We start from the raw sequence: 15,341 nt of genomic DNA on the forward strand, positions 1-15,341 counted from the left end.
ACCGTGTGTGTCTACCTGTCTCGTGTGTGTTTCTTGTAGACAACATAGGGTAGGATTTTGGTTTTTAATCCACTTTGCTACTCACTTACTTTTTATGGGTGAGTTCATCCCATTCACATTCAGAGTTATGATTACCACCTGTGTATTCCCCATCATTTTGATTTCCCCTTTTAGTCCTGTCCTTTCTCCTTTCACTATTTCCTTCTACAGCAGTGTTTTGCTTTTAATAAGTTCTCCTTTTCCCACACCCTTATTTTAATTTCATTCCCACCCCCTCCCTTCTTATTCTCCTCTCATTTCTCTTTAAGGTGTATGAATTCCCCCCAGCCTCTAAACTTTCCCTCCCTTTTAATACACCCTGCCTCACTACCCCACTCAATTATTCCCTCTCAACTTCTTTGTAGGATAAGATAGAATTCTATACCACAATAGATCTGGCTGTTTTTCCCTCTCATAACTAAATCCACAGAGAGTAAGGTTTAAGTATTTTCTATTACCAATCTCTTCCTCCCCTTCTTATAATAGCATCCTCACTCCCTCTCCCATGAGCCTCTTTATCTGGTATAATTTATCCTATTTTTCCTCCTTCCTTCAAGTTTTTCTTAGTACCATCCTCTTTTTTTTTCTACCCCAATTTTTGTACATATCATCTTGAACAACTTAATACCACAGCTTCTGCCTATGAATAATTCTTCTATCTACTAAGATAATGAAAACAATTTTTAAGAGTTACAGATATCATTTTTCTATATAAAAATATAATCAATTTATCCTTACTGAAGCCCTTAAATTTTTCCCCCTCTTTCTTATTTACCTTTTTATGGTTTTCTTGAATTTTGTATTTGGACATCAAATTTTCCATTTAGTTCTGGTTTTTTCTTTAGGAATGCTTAGAAATCTTCTGTTTTGTTAAATGCTCATATTTTCCCCTGAAAGTATATAGTCAGTTTTGATGGGTAGTTGATTCTTTGTTTTAGACCCAATTCTTTTGCCTTCTTGAATATCATATTCCAGGCCTTGTGGTCCTTTAGTTTGGAGTCTGCCAGATCATGTGTAATCCTGACTGTGTAGTGTGCTTTAAAGAGTTTTGCTCTGAGGCTATCTTTCCAGCCCCTGCTGCCTTGGCTGTGTCCAGCCCAGTTTCTGTCCAGGCTTCTAGCTCTGCTTTGCAGGCTCCGTGCTCTTCAGCCTCAGTTCTCAAGTCTTGCTGCCGAGGCTTTGCATTCCCCTCAGGGGTAAGTCTGTGGTGCTCTCAGCCAGCCCTCGAGAATTTAGAGATTGCCTGGCCTCACTCTGACTCTGGAGTGGTAGGTAGCATGGGGTAGGGGTGATCAGCTTGCCCTTTGATAAGTACAATTTCTCCTCATTATAGTGTAAGAATCCCCAAACACTGCCTTCCTTTAATAATGCATCCAGTGGGAGAGACACTTTACTCATTAGATTTTTATTTCTGTCCTTTTGAGATCCTTTGTAATGATTGGTTGGAGATTTAGAAGGCTCCTACTAATAAGCTACCATCTTAGCTCTGCCTGTCTCCAAATTCTTCGTATTCATTGTGTATTATGGCAAAATCTTATTCTATGACATGTGCAGACCACAACTTGTTTAGTCTCTCAGTTACTTTTTTTCAAGTTTTTGCTACTATAGTGAGTATTGCCATAAATGATTTTGTATACTTAATCTTAATATAACTTTTTAATATTTACTGTAACTACTATGTACCAGACACTAAGCTAGACACTATATACCCAAAGATGGAAATAGTTTACTTCCAAATGGAGACTAGAGAACAACTAAAATCTAAGAATGCAATCAAAGGCCCTGCATAGGTAACATACAAATGAAATCAGCTACCAACATGCTGACAAAAAAGTGTTAATCAAATGGCTGACTCATACAAATTGGTTGATGAAATAGAGAAATTTATGATGGCAATTTAGGATTGGGATATTACTAGAAATTTCAGAAGTTATCATTAAGGAACGTGAATTTCATATTCATTATTGATAATATAACGAAAATTGTAGAAACTGTGCAACCTCTAAGAATTTAGCACCTACTGAATGTCTAGTAAGATATGACCTACTGAATAAAATTAAACATCAAAAATTTACCATCTTTTATAGACTCAGAAAACAAATCTCCACATAACAAATAAGGACCTAAAATATACTAGAGAATATAATGAAAAGACTGTTCTAGAACCAGAGCATTACATTAGACTGAACAATTGCCCATAATTGCCTGAACATAACATTTATCCATTAAGAACTTAAGAACAAAATTCTTTTTTTTTTGGTATTTGTAATTTTTTTTTAATTTTTAAAATTTTTTATGATTTAGCAGCCATAACTTTATTTCATTCATTCATTCATTCATTCGTTTGTTTATTTATTTACATTTTTATTTTGAATATTTTCCCATAGTTACATGTTTCATGTTCTTTCCCTCTCCTCCAAGTCCCCCTAACCCCCTTAGCCAATGCACAATTCCACTGGGTTTTACATGTATCACTGATTAAGACCTAATTCTATATTATTGATAGTTGGACTAGAGTTATCATTTAGTGTCTACATCCCCAATAATATCCCCCATCCGCCCATGTATTCAAGCAGTTGTTTTTTCTTCTGTGTTTCTCCAAAACTCTTAATAATTGTCAGTTTACCAAATACTCACAACCTACAAGCTACATGGAATAAAAAGGTTTCAAAATATAAATATCTAGCAGAAGAAATCAAAATCATAAGAGAAAAGGATGAAATGAAGTGGAAGAGAAGATAGTGCTCCAGTGAAAGCTGAAAGTCACCCTGAAAAAGAAATCTTGTGTTTTATATCTATAAGAACCTATGCAAGAAGTTTATAGGGCTTGGTTTATTAATTCATTTATTCACCAGAGCAAAAGGGGATAAAACATTCATCCTTCATCCTTCTTTAGGAAAAACAAAACAAAACACTTACCTTCTTATTGATTCTAAGGTAGAAGATAACTCTAGTACCACAATCAATAATATAGAATTAGGTCTTAATCAATGATACATGTAAGAGTAGTAAGGGCTAGGCAATAGGGTTAAGTGGCTTACCCAGGGTCACACAGCTAGGAAGTGTCTGAGGTCATATTTTAACTTGGGACCTCCTATCTCTAGTCCTGACTCTCAATCAACTGAGCTACCCAGTTGCCCCACCTTTTTCCTTCTAAAGAAGAGAACACTTCATACTGGTCCAATTACTTAATTTATCCAGGTTAATTTCCATTTATGGAGAGCTAGAAAGGTAGAGGTAGAGTGTCTACTACTAAAATTGTACTAAAGGATGATTTCAGCCTACCAAACATAAGCTTACACTTTCACTACAAAAGTTATTTTTATTCATCTATATGATAGTCTGCAGAATATCAATTATAAAGTCCTTTAAACTGTGAGCTTCTTGAGGGCAGGGATTGTCTTGCCTCTCTTTGTATCTCCAGTACTTGAGGATAGCTCAATGCCTATTGCTTAATAAAGACTTATTTACTGATGAGAAAAATAATGACAAAATGGTTCCTTGCCTCTGGATCATTTATATTAGAACTTGATCCATCAAAATGGGAAGGTACCACTGAGCCTTGAAATGTGGTAGAAGTATCCCTAAAAATATGTGGCAAAGCAGATTTTGTCACTAGTAGTTACAGGGCCTTAGATTAAGATGACTGCAACTTGTATTGTAACTGTGCACTAATTTGGCCTGCCTCACGTAACATTTCTATAAAGCCATTAGCTAAATCAATTCAAAGACTAGCTACAAGTATTACAAAAGCAATCACCACCTTTTTTATTATCCATCATTGTTTACTTGCCAGTAGGTTAATGAGCTCCATTCTAAAGAAAGATCCATTCCAAATTCTGTACACATCAAATAATATTGTAATGAAATGCTGTTGTATCAGTCTCTTTTAGATGTTTTGGCTTTACCCATACTCAATGATTAAATAATACAAAATAAATTTAATCTTAGAGTCTTAGAGCTGAATGGAACTGAAGTGGATATAAGATAAAAATAGTACAAGACCATTCTATTTGTAAGCTAAACAAATTGGAGGTGCTTGCCCCAGAGAAGAGAAAACTGTGGATTGGAGATAAAGTAAGGTGAAAAGAGAAAAACAATAATGTTTGAAGTACTATCATGTGGGGAAAAAATTACTTATTTTCATTAACTCAGTGGACAGAATTAGAAGCAATGAATACCTTTATGTAAGAAAAAGTTCTACCAAAGTGGAAAGAGCTTCTGTGTAATAAAGAACCTTCCTTGTCATTGATATTCTTTAAACAAAGATTAGATGACCACTTGTCAGCTATGCCATAGAGGGAACTAGTTAGGTAAGGGCTGGGTATGGGTTAGACTAAGTGACCTCTGAGCTCTCTCATAACTTTGATTTGGTGTTCTATTCTAAAACCCTCATCTTACAGGTGAAGACACAGAGAATCCAAATAGGTTTCTCAACTTAATATAGTTAGATTGAACCCCAGAACCCAAGTTTCTCAAGCCAGGGCTCTTTCCACTTAAATTCTACTTCACAGATACAAGAGTATTAGCCTTTATTTTTCTTTGTTTTTACCCCCATCAGATTCTAAACACAGAGCCACCTTTGTATCTAGGGAAAAAAAGACATTCATCAAGAGAGATTCTCTTAGCCTAGACCATTGATGGGCAAACTATGGCCCGTGGACTAGATGTGGTGGCCCTCTGAAATGTTCTATCTGGCCACCTCACATTATTCCTAATCTGACGAATACAATGAGTAGGATACAATACAATGAAACTTCGAAAGAGTTGCCTTAGAAATAGACTGACAGATGAGCATTTCCTTTCCTTTGGCCCCCTCTTTAAAAAGATGGCCCATCACTGGCCTAGACTATTATATGTTCAGTCCTTCATTTGAAGCCAAAGAACAGACTTGTGTCACTTTTCAAACTTCAGGAACTCACTTCTGTTTGAAGTTGACATAAAAAGGGCATTTCTCACCATTGTCTTAAAATGTCAAGCCAATATTTGCCTCATTCAATCGAATAAAGACAGATTCGAAGCCACATTTCATAAATGTATAGCGAGAAGGTTCTCTTCAGAGACACTCTAGTCATGCATAAAATTTCAAATGGCCCCCAAAGCCAGCCTCCATTGTTACCTTATAAAGTGAGGTACTGAAGTGGCAAGAATCAGAAATAAGAAGTTAAATAATGAGAAGTCAATTTCCAAACACTAAGTTATGCCAGTTGATTTTGTTGCCATCACCAGCTGCCCCCTCCCACTACTCTCTTCATAATTTTAAAGTTTATATAAGCATGACTAAGTCACTGAGGTCTTTGTAGTTCTTTATTGCTCTTTCCACTTGTTCCCAGGGAAAGAAAAGCACCCAATCACATATTAGTAATTGTTCAAGGAAGACCTGATTCCAATACTCACCCTCTCCCAAAAGGTATTTGTCCACTGCTGAAATTTTACTAAAAAAGAAGCATCCCATAGACCCTCTAAGTGCTGGCATTTTAAAAAGCAGGGGAAATTCATAGGTACAGTAAGAAGGGAGAAATTTGCAGTACCAGGCGACTGCAATCAGATCCTCTGCTATATACCAGTGCCAAAACATGTTCAAATCATAATTAGTCAATAAGAAAATCAAGGCAACACTTTGGAGGTAGTTTTGATAAACAATTTAGGATCATCAGAAGTTCCCCTTTCTCCCAACAATCTCTTCTTATTATAAATATGAATTATTCATTTGGCAACTAGACAAATAGGAAGTTCTCCGAAACAGAGAAGTACTAAGATTAGGAGATTGGGTGTGGGGTGGGGTGGGGAGAAGCATCCCATTCTTTTTCTAAATACAAAGGAAATAATGAGATTTTTAACAACCATTCTAATGAAGAGAAAATTCATTCAGAATAAAAACACCATAAGAATTATATTAAGTAAAAACCAGAGACTTTTATGGGCATAACATCATACATACAGATCTCTCTCAATACTCATGTACACACACACACACACACACACACACACACACACACACACACACACACATATTTTCTGAGTCCTCAATTCTCAGAAAACAAGCTTTGTGTAATATTATTAAATAGAATAGTAGAGGTAGTCTATCAATGCTAATTCTGTTGGTGCAACAGGATTTGATAACTAATGTGAATTTTTTTGTAAAGACATTCACTGAATATTTCTTTTTTTCCTCTATTTTTTTAAACCCTTGTACTTCGGTGTATTGTCTCATAGGTGGAAGATTGGTAAGGGTGGGCAATGGGGGTCAAGTGACTTGCCCAGGGTCACACAGCTGGGAAGTGGCTGAGGCCGGGTTTGAACCTAGGACCTCCTGTCTCTAGGCCTGACTCACTCCACTGAGCTACCCAGCTGCCCCCCTGAATATTTCTTTTGAGGGTTTAGTCTGTATTTACTTTTACTAGATACAATGGAGACCCCAGAGGAATGTAAGATAGTAGCTTTTCCCAAAATTGCCTGGAATCCAACTGCAAGACAAGACCACCAATGACTTGGCCTTTGCTTTCACAGCCTGTTAGCAGAAAAAGCCACAGAGTTCAGTATCTAATGAAGTAGACTGAATAAATGAAATAGGGTAGAGAATAAAGAAGATCTGAAGCAGATTAATCCATTCCTGCATTATTTAGGAAACTGACCTAATCCAAGCAACCTAGGCAAGTGATTGATGGGTCAGAGTCCAAATTCCCCTATGGATAACAAAGGGACATAGCTAACTAAGGATGAGTGTCTGAGTACAAATAAATAGGTCAGGATGGAATGCAAGGTAAAAATAACTAACTTTGGATGAGTGTTTAGGTACATGTAAAAAGTAAATATCCTCTGAATGATCTGAGTGTTACTTACTTATCACTACCTTTGTTTGTGATGAGTGCTTTCTTGACAAATAAGAACCTGGATAGCCTTGTATCTTGTAAACCTATATAAGCTGTATTGTAATGTTAGTCTGTACAGCTTCTACTAGGGAAGGCTGTCCCAGCTGGTAGATTTCTTTTTCTTTTCTTTATTTAATCAATAAATAATGGTTCCAATTATTGAATTCCTGCATGTCTGGACTTGTGTTATCAAGTACTCCATTTCACTAATAAGAAAAAAGAATTAAACGAAATCAGAAGCTACTATATAACTGCCTCCTCTGACAGGATACCCAAGATGAACTCTTCTTGACTACACAAGAGATCTCCCCAAAAGTGGCATTATAGAGTTCTATGATTCACATTCCTGGGGGATCAGTATCTTTGCTTAAAGACCCATTTCATTCCATGCTGTTTGCTCTGGAACTGTTTGTGCTAAAAGCAAAGATTTTTTGTTATAGCTCAGAATGGCTCAAACACCCCTGAATTTAAATCACATAAAGCAATCCATAAGGGAGAAATGTGTATATTGGTATATATCATAGCCAACACACGCACACTAGACTGTGAGCACCATGAAGGTAGAGACTTGTGGAATATGGGGTTTAGAAATGAAAGAAACTTTAAAGCATACTCAAAGGTCATCTAATCTAACCCTTCTTTACAAATAAGGAAAACAAGTTGAAGCTCAATGAAATGACCATCCTGATGTAAACTTAGTATCCCTCCCAACATCTAGCACAGTTTTGCACATATTAGGCAATCAAAAAACATATTTTAATTTGCTAATTGAAGCAAATGTAGTCAATCAATCAAAAACATTTATTAAGTGCCTACTATATGACAGGCATTGTGCCAAGCCCTGGAAAGATCTAAAGTCAGCAGAGTGAGTTCAAAGTCTGCCTCTGCTATTTGCATGACTGCAGATGGATCTGTTAAATGCTCTGGGGGAACATTTCTTCACTGATAAAGTGAGGGAGAGGGAAAGGGCTTAGATTAGATGACCTTGAAGGTCCCTTCTACTTCTAAGCAGATGATCCTGCCAGTCACAGACTTAGAGAAAGTAATATCTTTGCTTTTGTCTGGATTTGTATCTCCAGTGTCTAACAATTTCTGATATATAGTAAGTGTTTGAGAACTGTTTAGTGTTTCCCTGCCTGTCACAGACTGGTCAAATTATCCTCCTAATTGTTTCTCATATGGTACCTATCATCTCTAGCCTCTATCTATGGCTTATCTTAAGTATTCACCTATATATGAAATGTATTTCTTTTTCCCTCTACAGTGAGGAATTACTAACTTCCTTCAAAACACAGCACAATGAAGAGGTGTGGTATTTCCATCTGAGCCTGGCCTTTTGGTCTCCCAATAAGAAATGAATATTCTTTAAATTCACCCAAGTCTAAATGTCAATGAAACATCTCAAGATTCATGGGTAGTTTTTAATCCTCACTATTAGATCATTAGAAGTAGGGGAGATTCTATTTTTAAAAAAGCTAGGCAAACATGAAACTATTATTAACATGCCCAGTGAAAGAAACCACAGGGAGTTGAACTGGCTGCTGTCATTGGTCTAAATGTTTTCTTTGTGAGTTCATTTTACTTTAATTGCATTTCTGAGCGGCATCAAAGTTTACAGTAGGAGATAAAAGTATGGAAGAAAGTGGTATAGTGTTATGACTATCTTTATTGCCATCCTTTATTGGTTATTCACAATAAAAAGCAGAGCATATTCAGTATGCATTAATAAAAAATGGTGACCATAAAATGCTATTAAAATAGAATACACATTATGTTCATTGAGTGTTCCATAGGCCTCAGCTGCCATTTTTCTACCAAAATAAGGGACAAAGGAGAGAAAATTTGGCATGTGCATGCATGTGTTTATGTGTGTATGTATGTTTTTGTGTGTGTTTGAAGCCATCAATGCTGGTTTCAGGGTTATCAAAACCATATAATTGATCACATGGCTCGAAAGAATGTCAAAGAATATCAAGGTGGCCTGGTACTTTAGTGGAGATACTTCATTTTAAGGCCATGCTCGAAGAAGAGACCAAAAGAACATCAATCTCTACTCAAACCAGCAAAATAAAATAGTTTTGAGATACACCCAATAGCTTACTTAAAGAGATGATCTAAATCTCCATAGGGAAAACATCAACTACGTGTGGTATGATCCCAGTTTCTACTTACCCAAAGGAGTTTTCCAGTCCTCTATTTGTTTTGAATGCATTAGGTTTCTGAAAATAGAAAGTCTAAATACTTTATAGTCATTGCTATTCCTGACCAACTTCCTTGAGGTCAGGTAAAGGAAAGGCAAATGTGTTTTCATTCATGGTTCTGAGAAAATTGGTCTACCAATTCTGGATATCAATGTGGAATTTCATAACAAAAGTGACTAATGTATTTCTCCTCTTTGACCCAATGATCCTACTGCTAGTCATATAATCCAAGGAGGTCAAAGCCAGAAACAAAAGTCCAAAAATCCCAAACTATTCAAAATAATACTTCTATGGTAACTAAGAATTGGTGCTCATCAACTGAAGAATGGTGAAAACATAACCTCCCTTCTCTCAGAAGAGACTACCAAGACCAAATGCTATTGATATGGCCATATGAGGTTATTGTATCAAGTGTTTTTGCTCCCATGCACACCTGAGGGAGGGTTTCAAGAGAAGTACAGGGGCATTTCCAGAAATAACTCAAACATAAAAAACAAAAGACATCATTAAACTTTTTAATGGTCCACAGAGTTAAATGTCATGCTCAGAGCAAGTAAGAAGCCTAGGCACCAAGAAAGATTCCATAGCTAGTACTTTGTTTTCTCCATTAAACAATCCTGCCTTTCTCACTTATTTCAAAAGAGCTTCATACTCAGGATCTGCCCTTCATGGCCAGAGATGGCTTCATTTTTAATTGAAGAGCAAAATCAAACCTCCCTCACTTGCTTTGTTGAGTTTGTGAATCATACAGCTCTCACCTGATTTATTGAGGAAAAAGAATTTGGAAGCACATGAGAAGTTTACCCAAGGCTTTCTTTGCAATGGAAAGGCACTTTCATGGTTGTTTTAGATTTACTCTTGAAACTCTATAATAGATTATAAAACTTTCCTAGGTAAGGAGCTCGAGGCTGGAAAAGAATTTATTTGGAATGCTTCAATGTTTGGGGTTGTTTTCCCCTCTTTTTCTGGTCGACAGTGATGTAGGGAAAAGTCATTCTACTGAGACCCTAGGATTGGACTTAAGAAAACAAATGGGTCTGGCACCAAGAGAGCCTGGGGAGCTTCCAAAAGCAGAAAAGATACAGATTTCAGAAGGCCTGCCCTGCCACACGCACACACACACACACACACACACACACACACACACACACATCCCTGCTCATTTCATTCTGGGATCTAAACTTGCACTGCTAACAAACACTTGTTTTTCCACCCCAATTGTGTTGTCCTAGTTTTAAGGGTCTCAAAATATGCAATGAATACATTAAAAAAGTATGGACTAGCAGTGATGTTACATGATACCACATCATATAGAAATAAGCTGTAATCCTCTAGATCCTTAATGACTTCTAAATCAGAACCCAGAGTCAAATAATCTCCAAGAAGCTCCTGTTCCACCCCAAAATTCAGCCCCCAAACCTATAAGCTAAACACAAACAGTAGCTCATTAAAGGCAGTTTTGCCAGCACTGGGCTGAGCTAAGAAGAGGACAATAGTAAGAACTCACTAGGGAGGAATAAACAATCTCCAAAGGTCCCAGAAGTGAGGACTAGGAAGAAATCTGGTCAAGCTGTTTGATCATGAGAAGACTATGGCAGCCAGATGCTCAGTATCAGGGAAGTCTGGCAGCCATGAGTGGAGACAGTTTATACAAAGAGCTTTATAAATGTGAGATCTCCACTCATGGCTGCCAAACTTCCCTGCCAGGGAAGAAAAGATTCAGAGATGAGGAGGGAGAACATTCCAGCCAAGGGAGACAGCCATTAAAAATGTCTAGAGTCTAGAAATGGAATCTCTTATGTGAGAAATAGCAAGGAGGCCAGGGTCACTGGAACAAAGCAGATGTGATGAAGAATAAGATTTGAGAAGACTAGAAGAATAAAAGAGTGCTGGGTTATCAAAGTTAGATATTATACTTAGAGTCAGGAAGACTCATCTTTATGAGTTCAAATCTGGCCTCAAGTACTCACTAGCTATGGTACCCTGGGCAAATCATTTAACCCTGTCTACCTCAGTTCCTCATCTGTCAAATGAGAGGGAGAAGGAAATGGCAAACCATTCCAGTATCTTTGCCAAGAAAATCCCAAATGGGGTAACAAAGAATCAGACGTAAGCAAACAACAATAAGTTTATAAAAGCTTTAGGATGCCCAAAAAGCATTTTGTATTTGATCCTGGAAGCAATAGGGAGCCATTGCAATTTATAAGGGTGGGGAAGGGAATGGAACATGGTCATACCTTCACTTTGGCAGCTGAATTGGAGTGGAATGGAGTGAGAAAGAGTCTAAAGTTAGGCAGACACACCAGCAGGCTCCTGTAATAGTCTGAGGTCTGCAGAGCCATTGTACCACTCTTAAGTTAAAAAAAGCACTGGGTAGGGTTCACAGCAGGACTGGGTACTATACTCAGTATCTCTGGACTTCACTTCCTCATATCATGCATAAATATTAGGTGAAGGGGGCAAGGAGATGGTTGTTAATAAAAATAATTATAATAATGAGTATTCATTTAATCAATAAACATTTATTAAGTGTCTACTCTGTGACTAGAAACTGTCCTAACCTTTACCACTTAACATTTGGCAAAGTGCCTGATACATGTTCTCATTTGACTTGGCTCTTTTTCATATCTAAAAGTCTAGGATTTTATGATCAAGCCACAAGAACTATGGAGCTGGACTCTGGACCCTGGAAAGGCAACTTACTAAAAGCAAGTCAAGACTCCAGTCTTGAAATGGAAATAAGGAGAGAGGAATGTAGGGAACCAAGGGCATGAGAAAAGTGAGAAGAAACCAAAGCAATTATTCAATTCCAGGGAGCAGGCTATATGGATTGGGGCTTGTTTCCCACAAAAAAGGGAAGGACTCAATGACAGGAACATGGTTGTGAAGTCAGAATAGGACCAGTAGCATAAGGTACCTTGATGCTAAATAGATCAGCCTATGGACTTATGGGGTTTATATGCAGAGTTATAAAAATGGTAAGGCAAGCAAAGGTAAGGGCTAATGAAAAATATCTAACAAGTGCTTTGTCTACTATGCCACCCATACCATTAGGGTATGGAAACACAACTGTATATTCTTGTTTAGGACATAAAATTAGCTTAGTGGAGGTAGAACTAGAGTATACTACTTGAACTCTGGCCCAGGGTACCAAACTTTGAGTGTATTGGTAACACTTAAGCTTCTTCATCATGTAGAAACAACAACTAAACTTAGCATCTGGTTAATAAGAATAAGAAGTTGAAATAAGAAACCACCAAATGGTATGCTTCCCTCTTCCAGATATGCCTGTCCCAGGGGGACAACCATATCACTCCCATAGAAAGAGTCTCCCCAGTAATGCCTCATGGTATCCTGGAATCTCGGCTCTCCTGGGGCCTGTGTTCTGTTTCATCCCCCATGGGGATGTGGTCCTATGGCTTCTTCTATCATGTTACCTTGTGCTATGAGGTCAAAGACTTCTCCTGACCTCAAATAAAGCTATATTTTTTAAAAAGCAATTTCTTTCATTCTTCTTGCTTCAGGAACCATAGGTGCTAGTTATGTGCTTCTGCTCATCCCAAGTCCCCTGCCAATGGGCCAAAATGATCCCTAGGCCCATGCAAAAACAACCTTCACTGGAGGACTACAAGGGTGGGAAGTTAGGCATGTCATTACACTGGCTCTGAAAAACCAAAACTCATGTTCAGTGGCCAAGATGGGCAGGAATATTCTCTTTACTTTTTGACTCCCATAGCAAAGGCCCAGGAATCAATTGCAACCAGAAAACAAACACGAGAAGAGGTCAGGTTCATGAGAAGCCATAGCTATGGCATCCATGGCAAGAACCTTGCCTGAGTTACAGCAGTGGTTGCCACTGGGTTGCAGGGTGCAGTCAGAATAGAGAGAATTGGGTGCTGAAATGGAAACCATGGAGCAGAGGGACTAGGAAGGAAATCACACAAAAACACTAATTGGCAACTACCTAGAGATGCAAACTCTGGAAATCCAAGCATCCTTCTGGCTAAAAGGTCATCATCAGACTGTTTAATGAGGACAGCTTAGCAGAAGTTGTCATCCTGGGCATATCCTTTTCTGTGTAATCACATGTCAGCTCCAATAAAGTTTTCTGCCTCTTTTTCCTTGAAGCTCTTATGCACCCAGCACATTTCTGAGCCTTGAACATTCTTGGGTTCGGGTTTGAGTGGTTTTTTTCTGTACTCTTTTCCTTTGACAACAGTAACTAATAGATTATCACTGTACCTTCACATAGTAGGAGAGAAGAAATTATAAATGCCCTAAAATACATACTAAATTCCTGGACATTTTTAACTCTTTGGAAATTACCTCTTGCAAATGTCCGTTATAGTTTTCAACAAAAGCTGGCTCTATAACCAACCTTCCAGACTTTGAGGACCACTAAAGACAGTCTCTAGTCCCCAAAATGACCAATGGCTTTCTCCTTCCCTGGCTGCCTCTTAACACTCATAATGAGCTTTTTCAGTCCAGTAAAAACCTTTGATCTTTTAACACTGAAACATACTGTTTAGTCAAGACTCCCCAAACTTATACTTATATGCTGATTTCTTGCATTCAAGAATAGAAATGGACATCCATTCCTATTAAATTTTACCCACTGTGCCAGCAAGTTGAGATCTTTCTGAATTCTGAATGTGTCATAATATTTAGTTATCCCTTCCATCTTTGTTCCTTTAGCTCAGTGGTTCCCAAACTTTTTTGGCCTACCGCTCCCTTTCCAGAAAAAAATATGACTTAGTGCCCCCTGTCACATACTATCACCGCCCCCTTACAGTTATTCACCACCCTCAAATGCACCTGTAGCCATCACTGCCCCCCTAGATTGCTGCAGCACCCACCAGGGGGCGGTGGCACCCACTTTGGGAATCACTGGTCTAGACTAATCTGAAAAATAAGCCATCATTCAAGACACTGATAAAGATGTTGAACAGCATAGGATTAAAGGATTAAGGACAGATATCCAGGGCATTCCACTAGAGCAGTGATGGGCAAACTTTTTTAAGAGGGGGCCAAAGGAAAGGAAATGCTCATCTGTCAGTCTGTTTCTAAGGCAACCCTTTCGAAGTTTCATTGTATTGTATCCTATTCATTGTATTTGTCAGATTAGGAATAATGTCTTGCAGCTGGATAGAACATCTCAGGGGGCCGCATCTGGCCCCTCGGCTGTAGTTTGCCCATAACTGCACTAGAGGTCTCCCTTCAAATTCATCTCCTTTCAGACCTCAGATGAGGCAGCCCAGGGTCCTGTACCCAAGAACCTTATTACAGAAGTATGATCAGTGTGTGATATGCAAAAGTTCTTGGGTATAAGACCCAGTGACAGCTACTTAAGACCCAGAGGAAAAGTTCTTGCCTCCAATGTTGTTGCACTGTCAAATGATCCAAAGTCAAAGACCGAAATTGTTTTATCACTGGAAATGGCACTGAAGAAACTGCCTTGCTGCTGTAGCCTATAGACCACAATGTCTTTACACCAGAACTGGAGGTGAACCCTTCCTACCATATGTGATGTTCCCTACTACAATGTCAACCTCTTGAGACTGTCTTGTTTTTCCATTTTTATCTCCAGTGCTTCACATATAAAATATTTTAAAATTTCCATTCATAAACCATAATTCCATTTCTAATCTTAATTACTAGGATCTTAAAACTTAACATTAGCTTTAAGGTCTAGGCTTTTAGCTGGCTCTGAATATACTGAACTATCCTCTAATCCAGGGAATCTTACCCTTTTTTGTGTCATGGATTCCTTAAGAAGTCTGGTGAAGTTTATGGAGCCCCTCTTCTTAGAAGCATGGATTTTTAAATACATAAAATGCAGGATTCTTAAGGAAACTATATTTAAATTCATTTGTCAAAAACTTATTTAAAAATGTGAAGGCTATGTGTTACTCTCAGAATATCTTTCTCAAAAACACCCTAGCTGATATCCACACCCAGAGAAAGAACTGTGGGAGCAGAAATGCAGAAGAAAAACATTTGCTTGATCACATGGTCCAATGGGGATATGATTGGGGATGTTGACTTAAAATGATCACTAAATTGCAAATATTAATAATATGGAAATAGGTTTTGAACAATGATACATGTAAAACCCAGTGGAATTGATTATTGGCTCTGGGAAGGGGAAGGAAGGAGGGGTGGAAAAGAACATGAATCATGTAACCATGGAAAAAATAGATTAAATTAGTTAACTAAATAAATAAATTTT

This window comes from Gracilinanus agilis, chromosome X (genome assembly GCF_016433145.1).
Source record: "Gracilinanus agilis isolate LMUSP501 chromosome X, AgileGrace, whole genome shotgun sequence".
NCBI classification, from domain to species: Eukaryota; Metazoa; Chordata; class Mammalia; order Didelphimorphia; family Didelphidae; genus Gracilinanus; species Gracilinanus agilis.